This window comes from Dreissena polymorpha, chromosome 1 (genome assembly GCF_020536995.1).
Source record: "Dreissena polymorpha isolate Duluth1 chromosome 1, UMN_Dpol_1.0, whole genome shotgun sequence".
Classification (NCBI taxonomy): Eukaryota; Metazoa; Mollusca; class Bivalvia; order Myida; family Dreissenidae; genus Dreissena; species Dreissena polymorpha.
In genome coordinates, this window is record NC_068355.1 from 189,853,200 (window position 1) to 189,864,827 (window position 11,628).

General features: G+C 34.5%; 1 long non-coding RNA gene across 2 annotated transcripts; it reads left to right on the plus strand.

Moving 5' to 3' along the window:
* The first annotated feature begins 1,066 nt into the window (after positions 1–1,066).
* On the plus strand, positions 1,067–7,033 carry LOC127864325 (uncharacterized). Of its 2 annotated transcripts, XR_008041779.1 has the most exons (4): positions 1,067–1,140; positions 2,703–2,796; positions 3,872–6,733; positions 6,808–7,033. It is a non-coding gene; the product is annotated as an uncharacterized LOC127864325 (long non-coding RNA). The 2 variants fall into 2 exon arrangements; XR_008041778.1 differs by having other exon boundaries at positions 3,872–7,033.
* The last annotated feature ends 4,595 nt before the right edge of the window (positions 7,034–11,628 follow it).

Genomic DNA, 11,628 nt, shown 5'->3' on the forward strand with positions numbered 1-11,628 from the left:
TGTTTTGTTTAAGAATATATTTTAGCATATTGCTATATTCAAATTTGCTTTTATTATGTTTTATTTTTATTGCACTCTGCCTCTTCTAATCATGTTTAGGATGGCCCGCACCCTACCCCTGTACTGACCTGTGGGTCATGGCCCGCACCCTACCCCTGTTCTGACCTGTGGGTCATGGCCCGCACCCTGCCCCTGTACTGACCTGTGGGTCATGGCCCGCACTCTGCCCCTGTACTGACCTGTGGGTCATGGCCCGCACCCTGCCCCTGTACTGACCTGTGGGTCATGTTAAGGATGGCCTGTACCCTGCCCCTGTACTGACCTGTGGGTCATGTTAAGGATGGCCCGCACCCTGCCCCTGTACTGACCTGTGGGTCATGGCCCGCAACCTGCCCCTGTTCTAACCAGTTGGTCATGACCCGCACCCTGTGGGTCATGGCCCGCACTCTGCCCCTGTACTGACCTGTGGGTTATGTTAAGGATGGCCCGCACCCTGCCCCTGTACTGACCTGTGGGTCATGTTAAGGATGGCCTGCACCCTGCCCCTGTACTGACCAGTGGGTCATGTTATGGTCATATGGGCTTGGATGGTCATGGTAAGTAAGTAAGAAAGTGTAAGATTTTAAAGAGACTTGTTCAAATATATTGTGAGAAAGTTGACTGACATAAGTCAGTGACATAACTAAAAGAAATTAATACGCCAACACATAAAAACAGATTTACCGGTAACTACAAATTATACCAATATATTGCATTACATATTTTATGGTATTGTGATATGCTTTGGCTGCTTTTAATTTGATGATTATTTAAAGTAGGTTTTTTTTAAATATACAAGCGTATCTTTGTTTAATATGTATTTTATTCCATGAACTGTATTAGTTCCGTTTGAATAATAATTGTTAAACATATTGCACACGTTTAAACCAATTTATGTAATAATATTCCATCTTTATCTGTAAATAAAGGGACTCTTACACAGGGCATTAGCAAGAACAACCAAAAACGTTCCTTTAAAAATTGCATACTCTTTCTCTGTTTGCAGAATATATGCAGAAAAACTAGTGTCTGCAAGGAGAAACCATGCAATTGAGGAAGCCAAGAAACCATGTGATAATTTCAAGCAGCTTACCTACTCTTGTAAGTATGTGTTTTGTTTTAACGTACGCATTATATATTTTTATTTGAGTACAGATTTATGTTATTGAAATAATAATTGGTTTCCATGCACAAATGAAAGATGTTATGTTTTTCACTAGAGTAAATATATAAACGCAAGTATTAAAATATAATATGTCTGAAGAATATCCACAAAACATGTGTTTGTCATAAATCATATTAAATTTATTGATAAAGATGCGCACATTATGACTAGTTTTGTCCACCAATCTATAGTTTAAACAAAGTTTGACGTTTTTTACGCACATTTCAATGACGTCAAACTGTGGAATCACTTATTTTAAGGAGATATCATTTTCGCGCACCCACCATGTCTCAGATTTATGACCAATGCCCATATTAATAGAGTTTTCAATTAACAAACAGGTGTCAGTTTGACAGGATTCAATACAACTAGGGTGTGTATATTATAACTGTTGTTTCATGCGACCCCTATTAGAAGTATAGCCCTGTCTAGTAAGGGCATATTCCGGAACCATCTTGAGCACATGTTTGATGCAATAAACAGTTTTGTGTTAAGTTCAACTTTTCTATAAAGTATCAAAGCTATTGCATTCAAACTTGTTACACTTACTACATGTATCATGAGGGGAGTGGGCAAGCAAAGTGAGATAACTCTGGCTGGCAGTTTGACATAATTATGTGCCCTTTTATACTTAGAAAAGTGATATTTAGGTTAAGTTTTGTGTTTATGTCCACTTTATTTCTAATGTATCAACGCTATTGCTTTCATACTTGCATCAATTACTAACTACTAAGGGAACTGTGCAGGCAAAGTTATTTAACTCTGACTGGCATTTTGACAGAATTATTGCCCCTTTTATACTTAGAACATTGAAAATTTGGTTAAGTTTTGTGATTTGGTGCACTTTACTTCTTAAACATCATGGCTATTGATTTCGCACTTGGAACACATGCTTACTATCATAAGGGGACTGTGTAGGCAAGTTATGTAACTTTTTTTTCATTTTTGAAAGATAATGTAATAAAAGACCACATCTTCACACTATACACCCTCTCCACCCATCCCTCCTTCTGTTTGATGAAGTATTGAGATAGGTCCCTTCACCTTTACAAAAAACAATATATTAGCGAAGCTCTTCGTATACTTAACCATAAAAACAAAATCTGTTGCAATTGGTGAATGTTCAAAAAGTGATCTAGAGCAATTTATATATAACCCTTGTCTTTTTATCACACCACTTGATATTTTTGTTTTGTATAAACGCCATTGAAATAAAATTTGGTCTTAAAACCAAATGAAAGTAATTTATAACATCTACATAGTTTAATTTTATTTCATTGAACGTGTACACAGTTTCAAGTGGTACCCAGCTTCGTAACATCCTGGGCACAAGGCGAGCTTTAGTTAAAATATGTGTGCTCGTTTATATGAAAGTTTATATCTTATTAAGACACTCACAATTATGTTACCGGGTTGAGCCAGTTTTTTATCCTTGAAAAAGCTAGTGTTGTCTTCAGTTTTGTTGTTTCATTTTGCACATGATTTACTTTATTTCCAGGAAACCCGGATAGCAAAGCATTGAGTTTGTTCTGGAAGCATTTGTAGTCACAGCTCATTAAGCATCCCCCTGAAGCAGGACCCTCAGTCTAGGGGTGAGTTTTCAAGAGATGTTTTTATTTTTGGCAAGCCCCTGAATTCAGAGATGGGTGGGTGCATGTAGATTGACCCTTGTTCGTCGATACATCCATCCAGCTGTACGTTCTAGTATAACCTCGAACCTCGAAAAGTATTGCTTCTTGTGTGATGAAACCAAATATATTTATTATCATGTGAAATTTCCTTCTTGTTTATTTGGATTCATGTTTCCTTTGACATAAGTAGTAGAGTTTTGACACAAAATTGGAATGTGGGTTCATGGTGGCCAAACCATTTTCTTACTTCATAAAAATCATCTGAGTTTTCTCAGAAAAACTCTCGCTGAATTCATGTTTTTGGGACTATCGTCTAGTAGGCCTTTGCTTATTGTCATTATTGATGAGGTAGTATTTGATAATAAAAAGGATCTTTATAAAAACCCAGTCCAAATTATTTGGTAATAAAGAGGTTATACTTTATCTAAAATAATTATTATTAATTATTATTGTATCAATAGTCCCAGGTCCATCATTTTGCTTGATTGGTCTTTGTCAGCCCGGGTACTACTTAAAAGTACCCCGGGTACTCTTAAACATACTACAATGTACCCAGGGTATGGAAAATGTACCCAGGAATACTAACGCTAAATTGGCCGTTGTTTGATCATTTTCTCAAGTTAGTTAGTATGTTCATATTTATATCAGTGTTCTGTAAAATTGCCCCAGTATAATCGAAACTCATACTCTCAAAGAATGTTGAGTCAGTTTTTTTTCAAAGATAATTTAGTTTCGTAATTCGTTAGCGCGGTATATCACATCGGATTTTGGGTAGGAGTAAACCTCGAGTACAGTGAAATATTGGCTGGGTGCATTTAAGCGTATTTTCTGTACCCGGGGTATATTGTAGTATACTTGAAGAGTACCCGGGGTACTTTTAAGTAGCACTCAAATCCACATTGACCAATCGAGCCATCGTTTCATCTATGGATTCAAGTCATATAAGTCGTAACACCCTATGCAAGTTTTGTTTTTCGTTTGGTATCAAAAATAGACGGAAACACATTTACAGTATCACGTTGTTCTTTTTTTGCAGACGCCAATTGACGAAATAAAACTTGTCATTCAGCAACACAGCCAGTTGCAGCAATTGTTACCAAATTGACCCCAGTTACAACTAGGAGCTCAGAGACAATCAGCAACACAGCCAGTTGCAGCAGTTGTTACCGTATTGACCCCAGTCAAAACTAGCAGCTCAGAGATAAATACTGTTTAAGATAGATATTCTCTACATTCCTCATGATATGTTAAGCACAAACTCTGACAGATCTCATCTTTGAACTTTGTAACGGGCGAAAAATAAATGACCTTGTTCAGAATGAAATGGCAGAATGACAAAGCACAACAATTTAAGGGGAAACCATAAATTAATGTGACCAGCAAAGATGTGTTCAAAGCAAAACAATATGTCATGTCTTTGGGGACTTTGAATTTTGATGGTGTTATTCATTAAACATTGAATATTTTTGTTAAATATAGTTAAATATAATGATATAAAGGATATTTGATTAAGGCGTGTATGTTAATTATTACTTTAAGCACAAATATAGCACGTCTATCAATTACTTATGAAACTTGCACCTGATAATGATAAATGCATGAAAATTAAATTGTACTTCAGACATTATTTCATACGTTGAGCTTAAGAAAATTGAAAGCTGTTTAAATTATGCTGGTAACATTATATACAAAATATGTATTGGATTATATTCATGTAAAAAACAAGTTTCAGTTTTCTGTTGTAACATGCAATATAGAAGTATTATCAAGAATCGTGTTAAGTATGGCACTATTCGAAATGAATATTCATTAAATAAAGACAAAATCATTTAATCTTCTTTCAATTGTCAATTCTGTATGTACTACTACTACCTTATTTATTTGACTTGATATGGTTTGTTAAATTATAAGATAATGCCTCTTTATTTGGAAAGCTTTCAATGTTTTGAAACTGAGTATTTAAATATGAATTATTAAAAGAATTATGAAAAATCATGACTGATGTCAAAGTTATGTTTGATTTTGCCAATTTTGTGTTGATATTTAATATACATGTACTTACATGCTCATAAGTGTTGACATTTGTTTTTGAACATAATAGTTTTTTATGTTTTATATCGTGTATATACACATTTACAAGTCCAAATTTTCATCCTCTCAATCACTCAGTAACTTTACCAACAATAAATGTTGGATCTCTGTATATAGGTAAATTGTGCAATTGATATATAGAGCAACTGCAACAAATCAGTCAGTTACAAATCAAGGCAGAGTGATGTAATATGCTGGCAATTGTTAAGTAGTGCAGTTGTCTCTTTTTGTTCTCAGGTTAGAGCAATGTTGTTTGCTTCAAAAATAAAAACACAGTCTCCCTTGTAAGAAAATTAATGTGTTCACATCTCAACATAACAAGTAAATTCATAGAGAAAATCAAATTATTTACATGATTTACTCGACAACTAGTCTAATGGAATTTGTAGAATAAAAAATAACATGTAATTATGACGATTATAAGTGAATGTTTGACACAAAATGTCTCTTCAGAAATGTGTATATTTTAATGATAAATTTATACATTGTACTTGCTGTACTTTTTATAGTATATTTTATGAACGTGCAGCTGATAAGTGAATGTGACAATTTACGAGTTATGTTACAATTTGTTACACGTTGACATGGCCACATAAGCTGTTAATGGAGTGCATTCACTGCGGCCAGTTTTCAGAAATCTCCCAATTAAAAAACACCAGAAAATATCTTAAGATCAGATAGTTTGGTTGTTGACATGAGTATAAATTTGTTTATTGATTGTGTTATGCCTTGTACTCTTAATTTGTTATCAAATATTTAAGTTTATATGACTTGAAGAGACTTACATTTTTATTGTATTGATGTGTTTGTGCTGATTTCTTGCATTCTGATTAAAGAATATTCAAGTGGAAAAAGAATATTATTATGCATTGAAAGTGTGTTGTGATTTCAAATAAAAATACTATGAAAATATAGTTCAGTCGTTTGATTACAAAGTTATTACAAAGGTGATCAATTGCTCATCAAGTGTAGGTGTTTGCATACGGACATAATATGTCTGTGCTTTATATGTATATAATGTAGATCCCCATTTACCAGAACATATTTTGATGTGCTTAAATGTGCTAATAGCCTGATGAAATTCGTGTTGACTATGCGTTTTACATTTTGCCATTTTTATTTAAAAAATGAAAAACAAATGAATTGTCAGTGTAAATAAATACTGTATTGTTGTTCAATCAGTTAAACTATTTCACTGTTTTCATGCATATGTTCAAATCATTTTCATTTTTGTTCAATCTTTAAGACGCAACGCTTGTGTAATTTACTTTATGAAACTTATATATACGCAAAAATGTAGTACAGATGTATATCAAATGACTGATGTGGGCTTGTGGTAAACAGAAAACCATGCTTTAAATTGAAAAACCTTGTTATATGCCATGTTTTTCATTTAATAATATTAAAAGCACTATTGAAATTGAACTTCTTGAAAATATGTTTCATTGTTTTGTAAAAATATCTTAAGTTATCTATTCTAAATTATCTATTCTTATATAAGAAATACAAATTAAAATTGGTTATTGGAAATAAGTCAATTAAAAGTCAAGGGATAATGATGTAATGTACTTAAAAATGTCAAAACTGCTATTGTCTCTATTTGTATTCTAGATATGTTATATCCTTAAACAAACAAATACAATGTTGTCTCCTTGTTGAATAGGTGTTGTGTACCTCTGAACATGTCAAGTCATTTACTTTAAGTATTTTAAATAAGTTCTCACTATCTGCACCCGTAAGTCACTCATGAATTTTGTGTAATAAACATTGGATAAATATATTTTTATATAATCAATTATAAGATAAGGTAAAAAGTGTATGTGCGTTATAAGAAATAAACATTGGATAAATATATTTTTATATAATCAATTATAAGATAAGGTGAAAAGTGTATGAGCGTTATTAGTAATAAACATTGGATAAATATATTTTTATATAATCGATTACAAGATAAGGTGAATAGTGTATGTGCGTTATTAAATTCATCAGGTATGACCATACTGTGCTACAAGTTTTGTAATTGTGACTATTAAAAGTACATGATCTGCAAAAAATGTCACTTAAACAAATGTGTATATGTTTATCATTATTAAATTCTTTCCAACTAGATTACACTTGATAAGTTTCGGCTTAAAGCTGAAAAGTTATTGTTACATTTTATCAGCGTTGAGCTCAACTAGCATCCGTAGTGAATACTGTAAAATTTAAGCTTTCTCAGAATGAGTATGTTGAAAATATCTTGACGACGGTTAGAATCTGTGTCGCATGTGTCAAAAAACTAGAACTAAAGGTCAAATCTTAGAAAAAAACTTGTTTTCACTGCAGAGGCTTCTTTTATTAATCGATCTGCAGTCAACGTTCTCCGAATACTTATATTTTCACGATATCTAGAATGAGTGCGAATCTGGGTCACGTGCATCCAAAAACTAGGTCACCAGATCATATCTAATACGATTATTATCTCATTAAGGAATCAATATTGATGATACCACACCGAAGATGTGGACCATTGTTTCTTTAAATGTTTGCGTTATCAGGACGTTCGTGTGCAAATGTTTATAAACACGAGTATATTTCATCCAATTAGTGCATAAAAACTCATGTTTGGCATACAAACGTTGACCTAGGAAGAAAATTGTAAGCTCGTTCAAGAAGTTCAGTTATTAATCAAACGAACGAGACGATTTAAAGGGGCCTTTTCACAGATTTTGGCATGTTTTGAAGTTTTTCATTAAATGCTTTATATTGATAAATGTAAACATTGGATCTAAAAAGCTCCAGTAAAAAAAACAAGAAGGAGTCCTGGAGTAAAAACCAATTAGACCGCTCGGCCATCCTGCCAAGTATGTATGAGAGATGTATTTTGTACTTTATATAAGCAATCTTAGTAGTTTCACAAAATTACAAGACAATAACAGAACTCTCCAAATTATTAAATCGGTTCGCGTTGCAACGCTTAATAATTTCAGGTTTTTAATTCGTCAAAAGATGCATATAATGGCTATATTAGACCATGGTAAATGTTCAGTATTACTGTTTCCTCACAAATATCATAACTAAAACGAAAATTTGCGAATCTGAAACAACTTTTTTCAATTTTGTCAATTTACCAAAACTTAAAAAGATCCCTTTAACTGCATGCTGTTCTGGTTTTATGCTGTTCGCATGTAGTCATTTTCACTTTGCTTCTGAACAGAAAATGGTAAAAAATAGGCCAAAACTAAATACTGTGCTAATAAGAAAAGTTCATGGAATATAATCCTATATAAAGATAAAATATGAAATCTGGGCTTAATGCATGTTTGTAAAATGTCGTCCCAGATTAGCATTAATGCATGTTCATAACATGTCATCCCAGTTTAACCTGCGCAATCCACAAAGGCTAATCAGGAACGACACTTTCCACATAAACGGGTGGCTTCTTTTTAAGGATAATTCCTTAAATCAAAAGTACCATACAAGTGGAAAGTGTCGAACAGCAAAGGCTAATCTGAAACGACATTTTCCACATAGACTGGCTGATAATTTAAACGATAATTCCCTTGAAAAATTCCATACAAGCGGATAGTTTCGAATTGAACGGGCCAATCTTGGACCACAACGCACATGCATTAAACCCGGTTTTCCCAAGGCGCGGCTCATATTTTTTAATCCAGATGTTCGACCATTTAAGTTTTAATGACCAACATCATTCAATTTGCTAATTACATACGCATTGAAACTATCAAATAAAAGGTACTTAATATAATGATCCATCAAGAACGTAATATGATGTACCAAGAAAAACAAGTTGACAAGCAAGGGGTCGTATAACTTCTCTACGGAATAGATTTTACGGTTACTGGCGCACGTAGGTCATCTTGTGACGATATTTCTATCTGAAATACTTGAGTATCGGTGTTTTGGTACATCATAACCTTTGAATAGTAACTAGCTATAAGAATATTATTAATTTCAAACAACTGAACTATTTAATGTTGCTAACGATGAACAAAGATGGACACACACAGCCGCTTTGTAGATTCGCCTTAGTTTAGTTTAGTCTAACCTATTTATTTTAGCTCGATTGCATGGAAAGCCTTAAACTTATTTGAAACGCTCCTGAGTCCATTTCCTCGGACTAGAACTAGTACTTGGTGTCTATGGGGAGATTTAAAGAACGATTCGACAGCGGGGATCGAACACGTGACCTCCCGATCTCGAGGCGGACACCATATCTACTACGCCACGGCGACTGTATGTTTGTTTATCCTTTTAACGCTTTATTTCGACTTCTTAATGAATTGAGTGTTAGCTATATGATGCTTTGTTTCAACATCAATTTAATAAATTCGAGATGTTGTTGTCCTATTGATTATCGTTTTGTTTTTATGTAATCGTTTCTCAGACAGTCACAGTTCTAGTTTTCTGGTATGTGTTTAATTATTTAGTAATTAAATGGTCATTAAATTGAAGTGTCCTGTCTTTGTATTGCACATGCATCTGAATCGTGTCGCTATGAAGTTAACTGTTATTAAGCTTTTAATGTTTAACACATTTTTTTTGGACCAACATGCCCAAGTGTGAGGTCTGATCATCGGTCTAAAAAATATCCTGATTATATTATTATATTTATTGAGTTTCATAATTTGATAACATCTGAATGAAACTCGTCGGTTATTCAAATAATAAAGCGACCTGTTCATTTTCATTATTTGTGTGATTACCGTCCACAGATTTGTTTGCCTATTGCTCAGGGAAGCGGACAACGACAACGAGCGAGGCATGGTATTGTAATGCGCACGGGGGGCTTAGCCTTTTGCTAAAATTTTCGCTAAGAAGAGACTAAATTTGAACGAAAAATATCATAAAAGCGTAAAGTGTCGTACATAATAAGCACGTGCGGGCTGCATTAAGCCCCGTTTTCATAGGCTAAATTATTTGAGCCGATTCGTTGCCTCGTGGTTACACACTGGCACCAGGGGGTCGAATGATTTGAGACCGCTCTCAAGCATGACCTTCTAGTATTTTTCGTTTTCATTAGACGTTCGACCAACTAAAAGGTCTTCACTGTGAGCACTAACTAAAAAGGTTCGTCGCTGGAACCGGAGATCATATGACCTGAGGTCGCATGTATCTATCATTATACATCATGATGCAGATGCCACGTCCTTTAAAGGAGCGGTGGCCGTATAGAGCTTCCTGGCGAATTAGTAAAAAAGTTATACACACAATATGTATTTTATCGTCCATGCGTTTAATAGAAATATCAACGGCGCTCTGCTCCACCCATTCCCCTTGCATTTATTAGTCGACTCCTTATGGCTCGAAGTCGCGGGACCGACAAGAAAACTTTGATGGATACGACCTTCGAGCCGAAAGATTCATAATATTATTATTTGTTTGCTTACAAAAACAACAGCACAAAATTAACTTTCAGTCAAGGCGCCGAAGGCACTGACGTTGTTCGCTGTTTTTTAATCTTAGACGCAACTCAGTTTTCAAAAGTATGTGATAGCTTTTTATATCGCAAGTTTGAAGTGACCACAACCAATTCAAATTTATAAAGAGTGTGTCTTGAAGCACATATTGAGACGTGTTGTTCATCAGTGTGCACATGCTAATCTTATTTGACATGCATTAAGCCCCTTTTCCCCTGAAAGCAGCCAATATGTACAGATTTCAATGATCAACACTAGACTGGCCAACGTTGTCTTACAAGCTGTTAAATACTTTTAAATACATACACACAATTTAGTGTACCAGTGGGAACTATAAACAGGCAGATGCGGTGGTTAGAGCAGACGCTCCTAGCCTAGCATTTGTCGTCTGCTTAATTTTACTGCAGTTATACACACAGGCAGTCACGGGTTACAGTTCCTAACGTAGTAAAGCCCATACTGATTTGCAAAATTGTCTCTACATTATTTGTGAGCTAACGCTCACAAAAAAAAACGAAACAAAATTTTGCAAGTGTTGTTAAATTAACATTTTGAGTGTCTATGTTGCAGAGTGGAACGCTATTTGTCATTAGTCCGTGTAAGAAGAAATCTGCGTCGTAAAACTCCATATAACAGCATACGGCGTATGTACGCTTGTCCGTCTGCGTCGTACAACACCATATAGCAGCATACGGCGTATGTACGCTTGTCCGTCTGCGTCGTACAACACCATATAGCAGCATACGGCGTATGTACGCTTATCCGGCACAGGCTTATCTGGGACGACACTTTACGCACGTGCATTAAGCCACGTTTTCCCAGAACGAGGCTCATATTTACCCAAAGATTCATCAAGTGTCATGTAGAAACATTCAGTGCGTTTTGTGTTTGCTTAATGCCTGATATGTGAATGTTTGTATTTATTAAACATTGTTTGTTGAATATAAATGTGAATTACCGATACATATTTTATTAAAGAATCATTATTATATTACTATCGAATTATGTCAAGTGGTATATTCAATGATGATGCGATGAGAGTGATTATAACTGATGATAAATGATGATAACCGACGATAACTGAAGTTAACCGATGATAACCGAGGATAACTGACGTCAACCGATGAAAACCGAGGATAACTGAAGTCAACCGATGATAACCGAAGCAATGGCTTTTGATTTCGTTATTATTACACAGAGCAAGCATGTTGTAATTTGTTAAATACATTTTAATCACCATATACCGTTAATAACATAATTTCGATAAAACAACCGTCACAAT